The following is a 13450-nucleotide window of genomic DNA, read 5'->3' on the forward strand; positions in this document are numbered from 1 at the left end:
CGTCAGTTTAGTCGAGGTCGTTGGTAGGTTCAAACCCTGCTGTTGCTCGTCGTTCCAGCTCTCAGGCGAGCAGGCAGGCAAGACACCTACAGCGACCATCACCACAGCATAGTGACACAGGGACAGCACAGGCTCGTGGTGTGGCACACTTTTCTAATTTGCTGCCCATAGGAGCTAGGCCTTTGAAATGTGGTGGGAGAGGGCAGAGTACCACAACCTAGTGATTCCCCAAGTTTCGAGTTTCAACTCTGAACGGCGGCGCTCCTAAGTGATGTCCCGGGGAAGAGCTGGTCAGTTCACTGGATGGCTAAGGAACCTTATGAGAAGGCTTTTTTGGCAGGAAATCAGGAGGTGCAGGGAGTAGTTGTTTCCACTACTCCAATGGGTCGAAGCACCCTTGTTGGCCTTCTAAGATTGATGACAAAGCAGGGGTCTGACGGGACAGCAGCTGGCTCAGGGTGCCAAACCTTCCAGCACATCTCCGGCGGATCCACGGGTCTGCTTCAGCTTACAAGATACTTGGCTCCTTTTGTAGTTTGGTGTGAACCACGGTAGATCCACTTGGAACGGATGCAGAGCACCTTCTCTTAGCTAAAGTTCGAGCCGTGCTCGTATTTGGACAGTCAATGGAAGACCTGCTCTCTTGCCTGCACGCCAGTTATGGACCAATCATGGCCAACAGTGGTCTCAGTCATTCAGGCACACCAGACATCCTGGCACCAGTAAGAAGGATTGGGCCAGACAGTCCCAACCCTCTTCCTGGGCGCTAGCACACGTGACATGCAGGAGCACGCGAAAGATGCGGTTTTCGCGGGAGGATGCATGCCCAAATAAGGAAGAAGTCCCGGGTCAGCTCGACCTGGCAGCAGGCTAAGGGACAAGATGGCCAAAGAACAGAGCAAAAGACTTCGTGGCACGGCCATTTTCGGCACTGACCATTGTCAGGGACCAAACGCGATAGACGCGGTATGGTACGATAAAAAGAATTAAAAATACCAGTAAAGTAATCTGCTGACACCCGTTCCTCCTAGGCACACTTGCATCACCACCAACAATTCCTTAGAGGGTATTTAGGGCCATCAAACTAAAAGGCCCCTGTGCGCGGTACAGTAAGGTACTTGGAACATAAATAAAAAGTTACCAAGAAATGTCAACAAGGTCAAAGACTAAGGGAAACATAGTTTCCCAGGACTAACAGTCTGAAGGATGTGTCCGTTTTCCCATAACAAATGAGCAAAAGAGCAAAAGCCCAGGGGAGCGCAGCTCAAGGCTGTGTTCCACTGGAAAAAGTCAGGTTAGGTCTGCCAAGCAAAAGCAAAAAGTTTGGGGGGGTCCATAACATGGAGGGAAAATTGCACTCAGAGAAATCTTTCCTAACAATGGGGAGGATCTTTTTGATAAAAACGTAGATGATACTCTTCAAACCCTCAAAAGGGATACAGACACAGCCTGGTCCCTCTACAACTACAATGGCCATTTCAGTCCTTTTCGATCGAAACAGCGACATTTCTCTACTCTTCTAACCACTCCAGACATAGAGGCGGCTGTCATACACCACAGGCGAGCAGTTCAATACTTGATCACTCCCTTACAGAGGCACCCACAGGTGTTGTGGCTCCTCTCAGCCCAAAGACCAGTCCAACAAGCAGGCTTGATTTCTGCACAGCGCCTCCCTTTCATTTCAACAACTCATTGGGAAGGCGCCTGTCTTCATTCCTACATCAATGGTGACGAATAACAACAGAGAAATGGGTGCTTTCATTAGTAGACCAAGGCCACGCCGCAGGTTTGCTCAAAGGCCACCTACAACCCCTCCTGTGGGCAAACTGGAAAAACATCTTCATGCACTTCAGCTGGAAGTACTCTCGCTCCTCTCCAAAGGAGTTATAGAACTAGTACCATGCTCCCAGTGGAATCAGGGCCTGTCTTCACAATATTTCCTGATACTAAAACAGATCTCTGGGTGGAGATCTATCCTCGACCCATGTGTTTTGCTCTCACAAAGTGCACAGATATATTTCACAGAACACTCAGCTGTTCTCTCCCCAGTACACTGAATGAAAACCTTGGACGCTGTAGGGCAATTATTCACACAAACACTCAGCTAAACTGCAAAAATGGCTCTTTATGGCCTCTTCATTCACAAAAAGCACACATGAATGGATAAATGCAGCAAGAATAATAAGTGAATAAATGAATAAAAGAAGTCTAAATAAAATACATCACCTTTGACACAGCTGCAAGGCACACCCTCATCTCGCCAGAAGTCACTGAAAAGCTCCCAAACAGTCAGGCAGAGATCTTGGCATCAACCGGCCTGGAGCGATGCGACCATCCTCCAGGTGAAGCTTTCTACCTGACCACCGTGGCGCCCCTCGTTTTAAGCCCTCCGCAAATGCAGGATGGCCCCTTCTAAAATCTTCTGGTTCTCAGAGTTCCTATTTGTTGGCAGCTCTATTGGGCCCCCGGCCGGAGTGACCCACAGTAAACCCAAGGAACAGAACTCTTCCCTTTCTCAAGGAAGCAGCAAAAACAACTCTATTATTCATCTTCAGCTTTGACAACATCCATGGTAACGCTATCAGGTAGCAGCCGGCACGGCTCATTCTAACCTATGCGTGCACCTTCTTTCCAACATGTCCTTGAAGCAATGCAGGCTAACATAAGCAATGAACAGCGCTGAAAACATGTTTACCAATGGAATAATATGAGCAACATTCAAGTACAGATGTCCATTATGGCTCAGAACGCACCAGAATGCACCTCGCACCAGCACTATGTTTTTAGTCAAAAGCATTACACCACAAAACCTAAACAAATTCCTCCTCTCGCAGTTGTTTCAAATGGTCACGCTATAGATGATCCACAGCCAGCTGGACAATGGAGATTTTCTGTCATCCCTCGACATGGAGGGCGAATATTTCCACACCCACATCCACCATCATCAGAAATCCATACACTTCTGGAATGTCAACTGACCTAGCAGCAGCTTAAGCCAGCTGCTCCTGCTCCTTCCCCTGTCTATCGATGCTAATTTTCAGGAATTCATACCTTCAATAAAAAGAAGATTGAAGTTCCTGAAAATCCTATCCTGAAAAAGTCTAAACAAGGTGGCGAGATGGAAGAAACTCCTGGCATCAGTGATATTTATGCCCTTTTGCTGATGGATTCTCAGGATGTGGGAGAGATGAAATACTCCCTAAATGAACCGACCTCAAAAGTTAATAATCTGGAGACCAGAGTAACAAAGGTTGAATCTGGTAACACTGCGCTGGGCTCAGAAGTGGCAGGGAGCTATAGGGCCTATAAAGACCTGAGATCAGAAATGTCACTCCTAAATAAAAAGAACTTTGTGATGGAAGCTGAAAGCAGAAACCTAAACCTATGTTTGCTGGGATTAAAGGAAAGCCCTGAATTGGATAAGGACTAGGATTCAAGAGTCCTCTGGGTCCTGACAGAGGTGCTGGGAAAGAGGATTTTGAACCCCTGTGACTTGGATTCTTCTTACAGAGCTGGGAAAATTTTGGAGGATAAATCTAGGCAGATTATTCTGGTTTTAACAAAAGCAAGCGTTAAGGAGAGAATCCTGAAGGCGGCAAGGGAAAAAGAGAAACTTGTTCTGGGTGGAAGACCCCTGGCCATTTATCCGGATTATCCCCAGGAGATTGTAGAGAAAAGGGAGGCTTTCAAGCATGCTAAAGCCTTGGCAGTGGAGAAAATTATTAAGACCATCCTGGTGAAACCTGACATTTTAAAGATTTTCATGGATGAAGGCGTTAAGACCACAGATGACCCTGCAGAGGCTGAATGTTGGCTTAAAGCAGCTGAAAGACCTAGAATTGACCAAGAATAACTTTCTCCTTTCAACTTGAACTTTGAATTAATTTAAAGAAATGTAATGTACTGTACATGGGATTACTTACATATTTAGGGATTTTTATAAATTAATAGTTAACATTTTTGGGTTATAATTAATGTTTGGTTAACGTTATTAACGGCTTTATTAGGATTTAACAGACAGCTTGTGTTGCAGAGAGATCGTATGAATCTTTGAGGTGCTTTCCTCTAATGAGAAAGTGAGCGATGACATCGTAGTAATGGAGGAGCATGGGAAAGTCAAGGGCCCGCAGGATTTTCCGAGGCTTTATAAGGTCAGTAAGCGGCCTTGCCTTAAGTGCACAATTGCGATTACAAATAAACAATGAGGGACATGAATGTGTGATTGTCGAGGTGCAGCGCTTCAGTGTCCGTTTGAAGAGCAGGTTATGCTTATTGACGGGATGGATGATATGTGAAACCCCAATGGTGGATGTATATAAATGCAGGATCTAAAGGAAACGTCTTAACGTGCAACAAAGTATGGCAAAGGTTTCTCACATAGCGCAAGATACTCATGAAGGTAGCTGACCATCGCCTCTGGTACTTACTTCCTATCCGCTCTGAGTATCATTTGCGTGGTAGAGTCGACTCTGGAACCAGTTTATAAGCCTCTCTGTTTATTATTTATAAATAGACTCCTCGTATTGTCAGAGCCCTCGTAGCGAGTCACATGCGTAGGCTTGTTCGTGACGTCCTGTTCTGTTGTGTCCTGTGGGTGACCATAGTAGTCATCTATGTAGACCACACATATAGTTGAAATACTCTACGTCACGATCGTAAGAGCTGGTAGCTGCCATTATGGTTAGCTATATAGAATCACACACGTCCTGCTGCACTAGTTGTACCAGGTGCAGGGGGTAGCTTTCACCTTGCCGACGTAGTTGCTGGTGTCCTCGTTTTGCAAAATGTAGTTACGCTGATCCTTGAACGTGATGGGCTGGTTTTTCAACAGCACAGCCAACTTTGTGATTATTCGTCCGGGTAGCTGGTGTGTGTGACCCCAGGAGCTAGTGTATCCATTATGCTGAGGTTGTGCTTTGGTGTGTGGTTTCTCTGGCATGGAAAGTTGTGGGGTGTGCACTTTCTGCAGGTTGTAGTTAGGACTGTACTCAGGGCTACATCTCTTACCCAGGCCAGTGCGGGTTAACAATACTGCAAGGGTCGATGTTGTCGGCCAAGACTGGGAGGCTCCAGCGGCAACAGCACACGTACAAAGACTTCAGTGAGGCATATGGACTGCTAGGTCTGGGCCCAAGCACACCTCTATTATCCATCACCTTCACATTGACAAAGTGCTTAGAGTTAGCCTATCACAGCACCCGTGGTCTCGGGCTTGCTCCTGTCCAACCATAACATCCTCCAATAATATCTCAGATACATAGGCCCTGATAGGGTGTCTTTGATTTTTTTATTTTACAATCTATAGTGTAGAATAACTGGACCACCCTTTAATTATTATTTTGTGAAATACATCAACAGACCAGACTCATCATGTGCTCTGTGTGTGAGGCAAGGGGTTTAGGGAGTACAGGCGGGTGGAGGCCCTCTAGAGTCGTGTTGGTGTGAGGATCTGAGAACTGATGAAGTAGTTGTTGGGACCAGTGAATGGGGGTTGAAGGGCAGGAGGACACAAGGGTAAGAAATGTTGAATAGCATTGGGTGGTCTAGAGTGGGTTTGTTTATGAGTTGGTCTGCTGTATTGCAGGAGAGTTGGCTGGGGTGCTTGGCACTCTCTACAAGAGAATCTACATAGGGATAACATCTGGTATTAGTGAATTTGAAACCCGATAGTCTAAGAAATCATTATTATGCAGACTACTAATATGTATAGTACATGTGGGGACTATAATGTATAGTCAATGGATGTTGGATGGCATTAGTAGAACAATCAAGAATGTGCCTTAGATAAGATAATTGCCAATGCTAATTGTAGATTTAATCGCTTAGACGCTGCATTCAATGTAGAGGAGGCTCTGGGGATCGGTCGGTGGGGCATTTATCGGGAATTGGACAGCCTCCCATTCCGTGCTGGTAGAGAGTTTCCCAGACACCCCTCTGTTTTGCATCCCATTCCATGTAGTCTTTCACATCGCGGGGCATATGACACACATGAACATTAAGGTGTTGTCTTCATCAGTCGGGCACTAGCTGGAAGGGGATGATTGCCAAGGTTGAGGGACTTCACTTTGTCTTATAAGGAGAGGTTGGAATGACTTGAGAGATAGGTTCCCAAATGATATTTGTATCTGGACTCAATATCTGTCGGATACCTTTGCTGACTGGTCGGTCCGAGAACAGGGAGGTGGGTGGAATCAGTACATTTCTGATAATGGCCACAGAATCTCAATTATTCCAATGTATGAGTTGGCGACTTGTTGGGTATGATAATCTGGCTTGTGAAATATGTGAGATTTATTGTACTATCTATCCCCGGTCAATGAAGAAGGGATCTATAATATGTGGGAAGGATGCTAGTGTTATTAATTTGGATTCATTACCAAATTAATTTGCCATTTAAGCACATAACCTGTGCGAAAGAGTTCTCTCCAAGCAAAGTTTTAAGCTATGGATTCTTATTATTAGCTATGTCCTGGTTCTTTGATAAAAGGAATATGGGGCTAAATAGACAATGGGCCTCGTTATGACCCTGCCGGTCAGGAAACAACGGTGGCGGTAAACCCGCCACCACCGTTGTCTCCGGACCGGCAGATTAAGAGTTCTACAGGCGGGTGTTGTCCCTCCCTCCACATCTGACCTGGCGGGAGTAACGCCACCCGCCTGCAGACAGAGATGGAAACACCCGCAGCGTTATTTACGGTTCCAGTGTTTCCATGATCACCATGGAGTCCTATCGGACTCCATGGGAATGGGGATTTACGGAATTCCGCCTCTGTAATTACTGGGTCACCGGGGTTGTAATGCCCCAGTGATTCCGACAATCATGGAGGTGGTAATTCACTACGAGACCGGCGGCAGCCTGCATGTTTTTCCGGCACGGCTACCGCCGAACTCGTAATGAGGCCCAATGTGTATAAGTGTTGTTAAAGGCAAGAGAAGGTTAATACACCCAGTAGCATTAGATGAGGTTAATCTGGAATGAGCTGGGGTTTGCCCGTAGAGTGTGCTTTTGATGTATTTACCATCCCTATACTTCTTTGAAAATGTATAATATGGTTTGCTAATTATCGCAGAGTGAATGTTTATAAGTTTAGATAAAGGGGAATTTTAGGTATTCGTAAAAATAAATGGATTTATGGTGGCAAAACAGAAATGATTAGAATTTTGGGGAGGGGGCGGGCAGAGTTCTCTCTATGTAGAGTACCGAAGGGAGCTACCCGTGGGTTGGAATTGACAAAACCAAGTGGTTATATGTCTTGTTTTTGTATTTGTTTGTTAATTGCATATGTGTTTGTGCATTTTTGTGTTTCTTCACATGGTAGGTATCGAACAGTTTAAACATGGCAAATTCTTTTAAAAATGGCTTGAAAGTAGTCTCATGGAATGTTAATGGTGCAAATTGTGCAAATAAAGGAAAAAGGATTTGGAACAGGTTAAATGAGTTGGGGGCAGATATAGCCCTACTACAGGAAACACACTTACTTGAAACAGAGGCAGAGAAATTGAAACAAGGATGGGTGGGGAAGGTTTTTTGTTCTGCATTTACCTCAAATTCAAGGGGGGTATGTACACTGATAAGGAAAAACTGGCCAGTATCTGAAATACTTGTAAAAAGGACAATGACGGACAAATTGTTGTGTCATTATGAAGGTACAAAATGTTCCATTTTGTGTCTGCAATGTTAATTCTCCAAATGTGGGAGATGGGACATTTTTTGTTTCTCTTACGCAGTTTGTGCAGAATGTGAATCAACCGAACCTTGTAGTGGAGGGAGACTTCAATATCACACTTGACCCAATGCTGGATAAAAGTGTAGACACTGTGCGTACTGAGAGTGCAGTGAAACGGAAGGCCATGATAGATTTCATGAGAGAGTGCAGGTTACAAGACATGTGGAGACTTCAACACCCATTAGACCGACAGAATATCATTCTGTACGTCATAGAATGTATTCACGAATTGATCTGCTTCTGACGTCTGGATTATACACACAGAATTATAAGGGGGAGATATAAAAACCATTTGATCTCTGATCATGCCCCAGTTTCGCTTGAAATGACATTATTGTTTCCATTGCCTAAGACAAGTTTTTGGGAAATCAACGTTACGCTTCTCGATGATGCAGAAATACTGGATAAGATTGTGAAAGAGGCAATGTTTTTTGTGGAGAAAAATTGGATGGAGGATGTAGCGTTGTAGTATGTCTGGGAGGCTTTCAAATGCTACATGAGAGGCAAGCTGATTGGCCTCTCAAGTTAAAAAAAAAAAAGAAAGGGGGATGGAGGCGAAGACCCTGGGAGAACAAATTGAAGAAATTGGAAAGCAAACTATGATAAATTATTCAATGGACTCATGCAATGCTCTTAAAAACAATAAAAATAAACTAGAGGAAATACTTACAGAGAAGGCAGATAGACTCCTGTTTATTATGATATTTCTCCTCTGCGAAAGGGACAGTGAGCTAAAGACTTGGTTGAGGCTCTCCCGGGGGCCATCCACCGTAGAACAGGTCAATGGGCTGTGTTTGTGCCAGTAGAGAGACTCCCAGAACCCCCTTTGTTTTGCATATTAAGTAACTTTGGGTCTCACCCTAAGTTACCCGGGGAATCCAGACTTGGATCCCTCGCTCACTGTTCTCAGAGAGGCACAGCTCCACCTCACTGATGATGCCCAACAAGGCTGAAACACGTGTATAGAGTTGCTGTTGGTACTCTTGTTCGGAGGAGAATTGTCTAGCATTTCGGTGCTGGACTGCCCCTGGGCAGGACAAAGCCTGATATGCAGGGATATTTCTCCTCTGTAAAAGGGACAGTGAGCTAAAGACTTGGTTGAGGCTCTCCTGGGGGCCATCCACCCAAGAGCAGGTCAATGGGCTGTGTTCGTGCCGGTAGAGAGACTCCCAGAACCCCCTTTGTTTGGCATACTAAATAACTTTGGGTCTCACCCTAAGTTACCAGGGGAATCCAGACGTGGACCCCTTGCTCACTGTTCTCAGAGAGGCACAGCTCTACCTCACTGATGATGCCCAACAAGGCTGAAACACGTGTATGGGGTTGCTGTTGGTACTCTTGTTCAGAGGAGAATTTCCTAGCATTTCGGTGCTGGACTGCCCCTGGGCAGGACAAAGGCTGTTATGCAGGGATATTTCTCCTCTGTGAAAGGGACAGTGAGCTAAAGACTTGGTTGAGGCTTTCCCAGGGGCCATCCACCCAAGAACAGGTCAATGGGCTATGTTCGTGCTGGTAGCCTCCCAGAACCCCCTTTGCTTTGCATATTAAGTAACTTTGGGTCTCACCCTAAGTTACCAGGTGAATCCAGACGTGGACCCCTTGCTCACTGTTCTCAAAGAGGCACAGATCCACCTCACTGATGATGCCCAACAAGGCTGAAACACATGTATGTGGTTGCTGTTGGTACTCTTGTTCAGAGTAGAATTGCCTAGCATTTCGGTGCTGGACTGCCCCTGGACAGGACAAAGACTGATATGCATGGATATTTCTCCTCTGTGAAAGGGACAATGAGCTAAAGACTTGCTTGAGGCTCTCCCGGGGGCCATCCACCCAAGAACAGGTCAATGGGCTGTGTTTGTGCCAGTAGAGATACTCCCATAACCCCCTTTCTTTTGGTAATTATTATGAGGGAGGAGAAAAATGTGATCGCCTATTGGCTCATCGTCTTCGACTAATGGACAATGAAAAATCAATTAGCTCAAATGAAGGCATGACAGGTGCTTATGTGCTTTAACACATGCACCGATTGAGATCAATAGAGAGTTCAAGGAATACTATACAAAACTATACATATCAGATGTACATATGATCACAGACCTTATGAAGCAGTATATTAAAGGATGTAATTTAAATTTAAAGAGACTGAAACTGGAGGGCAGATTGAGTTTAGAAGAGGACTTGAACATAGATGAGCTTAAGCGTGTGGAATGCCATCTGAACTCAGGGAAATGCCCGGGGACAGACGTACTGTCAGCAGAATTATGCAAGATTATGCCAGAAGATTTATATGCCCTGATTTGCTTCCTTCTACCACTAGGCATGCCACCATTTCCCTATTTTTGAAACAAGGGAAGTCATCGTTGAACCTGAGAAGCTACAGACCAATAAGCTTCATTAACACTGATAATAAGAAACAGGTTTTTTCAAGATTCTATGAGAAAGTATACTCAATCACCTGCGAGGCACATGATTAGGATATTGCAGATGCACTAGACCAGATTGACCTTCCAAAGCTGGACGCAGAGCACGCACAGATGCTTGAGGCCCCCTTAACAGTAGAGGAAGTGGAAACGGTAATAGACAGCCTCCCGACGTCCAAGAACCCGGGACCCGATGGGCTACCTGGGGAGTTCTATAAGGCCTGTAAGACCACTTTAGCCGGCAAATTACTTGAAGTGTACCACAAAGAATTCTACATGGGCCAGTTGCCAGATAGCATGCGAGAATCCTTAATACTACCCATCCTGAAACCAGGTAAACCCCCACTAGACTCCGGCTCTTACAGACCTATCTTGTTGATGAATCAGGACTGCAAAATGCTAGCAGCAGCCCTAGCCAATAGACTCAAAAGAGTTATACACATGCTAGAGCACCCGGACCAAACGGGCTATGTCCCGGGGCGTAACACTTTGTGGAACTTGAGGAGGCTGCATCACGTCGTGGATTAGACCAACAATGTGCAGGGTGAATGCGCAATAGTGTCCTTGGACGCAGTTAAGGCCTTCGATTCTGTGAATTGGAACTGGCTTCTCAGGGTGCTGACCCACTTTGGTATGGGAGAGGGCTTTCTAGGATGGAAAAGGTTGCTCTACAGGGAGCCTAGGGCCAGAGTCAAGACGGGTAGGCATATCTCGGTGGCATGGAGAAACAGGGGCACGAAATAGGGCAGCCCGCTATCCCCAATGCTCTATGTATTGGCTCTGGAACCCCTGGCGGTCTTCCTCCGAGCGACGTATGCAGACACCTGGATATGAATAGATAATCTCACGCATCTCTTGTCCCTACATGCTGATGATATGCTTATGTTCGTCACGAACCCTTGCGAAAACCTTCCTGACCTACTGGAGGCAATAGATGCCTACGCCAAATTATCGGGTATCTCCATCAATAAAGCAAAATCCATCATATACCCACTTGCTGAACTTAAACTGGTTCCCGTTGAGCATTCTCCAAACCTGGGTCTCACGTGGGCACCATGACCCTTTCAATATTTGGATGTAGACATACATCACAACCCCGCACACACGCACAATGCCAATACGCAAATGGCCCTAGAAAAAACAATGTAGTCCATGGAGTTCTGGAGGACATTGCCATTGGGGACGATAGGGAGAGCAGCCCTGCTAAAAATGACAGTCTTACCCCGGCTGCTATATTAATTTACAAAAATACCCTACAACATACCGGGGACATTTTTTCTGAACTGAAACTGAACACAATAGTCAGAGGATTCCTGTGGGGACGAGGGTGGAAAAGACTAGCTTTACATGCACTACAAAGGGACTACTTGTCCGGGGGAATCAATGTACCAGACTACGAGAGATGCTATCGAGCAGGGCACCTGAAGTTGTGGTCCGATGGTTGGGGAATGAAGAATCCATAGACACACTGCTATTCCAGCCGGCATTGCAGAACTGCTACCTACGAGAAATCATCTGGATGGGAAAATCCTGGGTCAAGGGTCTGCCTACCCTGCTCAGACTGGGGCTAAGGTTATGGAAGAGGGCATGGAAGATGCAGGGCACCCAAGACCCATGCTCCTTGCAGATCCCCCTGGCGGGACTTGTGGGCACCAGACCAGAAGCTCTGGTTACATACAGGACACACTGGGAAGCTAAAGGAGTAGCAGGTCGGAAATCTATGGAAGGAGGGAAAGTGGTTGGATTTCGCCACCCTCATAGACGATAATGGAATACATGGAGGGCAGTTCATGCTGCACAACAGCATGGTCCAAACTATCAAAAGGAGGTGGCCGAACCTCACTGAGGAAAGGGAACTACAGGAAGACCTGGATAAGTGGTACAGCATCTCCAGAGGAGGACACACAACATCAAGGCTGTACGAACAGCTTATGAAAACTAACAATACCAAGAAACTAAAGGTGCAGGACCAGTGGAAGTTGGAACTCCAGAAGCCCTTCATGGATCAGGAATGGACAAAGGTCCTAAGATATACAAAAACGGTCTCGAGAAATGCAAGGTTTAAGCAGACACAGCTCTATGTCACCCACAGAGCGTGCCTCACCCCAAAAAGGCTATACAATATGGGAAACAGAGACATTCAAACCTGGCCAAGGTGTCCCGCGGAAAATGCAGACATGCTCCACATGTTCAGAGGGTGCACGGTGATACAAACATTCTGTGAGGACATAAAGGCAAGGGCGGCTACGGGCGGCGTGCACATGCAACAATGGACACAAGAAAGCTACTTGTTATGACTATTCCCGAGGGGTGGCAAACAGAGGGCACACTTAGCCAAGATGAAGGACTTGATGTGCATTTTGGTGAAACGCCGGATCGCTATGGCGTGGAAGATTGACACAGGCCCCGGAATAGAAGCATGGTGGCCTGCTTGAATTGTTGGACATTGGCAGAGACAGGAGTATGGACCAGCGCAGTACAGAGAGGGTTGAGAGAAAGTAGCGACAAGTTGCTGGCTTGGAACACACTCCTGCAAGAAATGCTGGGATCCACAGGGGACACTGACATTGAGGACCCAGTGGGGTCGGAATGCGTGGACCTGCACCTGATGGACCAAGTGGAAAGCCCTAACGAAGGCGTCTAACCAGTTGTGGGTGCCACCTGAACACACATGGGGCTGGGCGAACAGACTTGCAGCTAAGAAATGAATACCCGAGAATTGTGCAGAGGATGACGAGCAAGCGCCATGATTAGCGTGATTGAAAGAAACTTCCCACAAACAGTGCCATTAGTTTGTTATGTTTGATGTTCGTTGTATTTGTTATGTTTGATGTTCGTTGTATTGTTGTTTTATGTTGAGTGTTATAAAATTGAGATTGAATTGTTACCTGAAATCATCGATCAGGAACAAGCAGGCTTTGTTAAAAGGATACATGCATCTGAGAACATGCACAGACTGTTGCTAACCCTATATGAAAGCAGGAAATTACCGACTGAGGTGGCAGTGTTATCACTGGACGCAGAGAAGGCGTTTGATCGCATCGAATGGGATTACCTCATGGGCGCTTTAGAAGGTTTTGGATTGGGAGAAAGCATGATTCATTGGATACAACTTTTGTACTCAAGACCAACGACAGGTATGAATACAAATGGTCTTTTATCAACAGGATTTGAACTGGGAAGGGGAACAAGACAAGGATGTCCTCTCTCAACACTCCTCTCTATGAAGCCACTGGCATCGAAGATTAGAGGAGATCCCTTGATTCAAGGGGTACAATTCGGGGAGGCCACACAAAAACAATG

At 46.0% G+C, this 13450-nt stretch overlaps 1 protein-coding gene across 8 annotated transcripts in view; it reads left to right on the forward strand.

Annotated features, from left to right (window-relative positions):
* ANK1 (ankyrin 1) overlaps positions 1–13450 on the forward strand; it is a 2823483-nt gene that overhangs the window by 2126081 nt on the left and 683952 nt on the right. The gene's annotated exons all lie outside the window — the stretch shown is intronic.

Source organism: Ambystoma mexicanum, chromosome 10, assembly GCF_040938575.1.
Source record: "Ambystoma mexicanum isolate Mex_15411 chromosome 10, UKY_AmexF1_1, whole genome shotgun sequence".
Classification (NCBI taxonomy): Eukaryota; Metazoa; Chordata; class Amphibia; order Caudata; family Ambystomatidae; genus Ambystoma; species Ambystoma mexicanum.